Raw genomic sequence first — 533 nt, 5'->3', positions numbered from 1 at the left:
CATCTGCTGACAAGCTTTATGGAGATGCTGATTTCCTTTTCAAGCTGGACTTTAGCACCTGCCCACAGTGCCAAAACCATTTCCAAGTGGTTTGCTGACCATGATATTACTGTGCTTGATTGGCCAGCCAACATGCCTGACCTGAAGCCCATATGGAATCTATGGGATATTTTCAAGAGAAAGATGAGAAACCGGGGATCCGAGCTGAAGGCTCAATAGTGCCTCAGCAGTGCCACAGGCTGATCGCTTCATGCCACACCTCACTGATGCTGGAGTTTGTGCTAAAAGAGCCCCGACCAAATATTGAGTGCAGAAATCAACATACTTTAAAGAACTTGAACTTTTCTCTTTTGCAAATCCTTTTTTTGATTAATCTTAGGAAATATTCTAATATTTTAAGATACTGGATTTTTGACTTTCATGAGCTGTAAGCTCGAATCATCAATTAAAACAAAAAAACTTTTGAAATGTTTTACTTTACATGTAATGAATCTAGAATATATGAAAGTTTCACTTTTTGAAATAAGTTACAA

The 533-nt window shown here is 38.1% G+C and overlaps 1 protein-coding gene across 1 annotated transcript in view; it reads right to left on the bottom strand.

Annotated features, from left to right (window-relative positions):
* Positions 1 to 533, bottom strand: part of ftr67 (finTRIM family, member 67) — an 11,218-nt gene that overhangs the window by 1,555 nt on the left and 9,130 nt on the right. The gene's annotated exons all lie outside the window — the stretch shown is intronic.

The sequence above is a fragment of the Sinocyclocheilus grahami genome, unplaced genomic scaffold (genome assembly GCF_001515645.1).
Source record: "Sinocyclocheilus grahami isolate Dianchi unplaced genomic scaffold, SAMN03320097.WGS_v1.1 scaffold280.1, whole genome shotgun sequence".
NCBI classification, from domain to species: Eukaryota; Metazoa; Chordata; class Actinopteri; order Cypriniformes; family Cyprinidae; genus Sinocyclocheilus; species Sinocyclocheilus grahami.
Note: the sequence above shows the minus strand (reverse complement) of the source record. Positions and strands in the feature narration are given on the sequence as shown.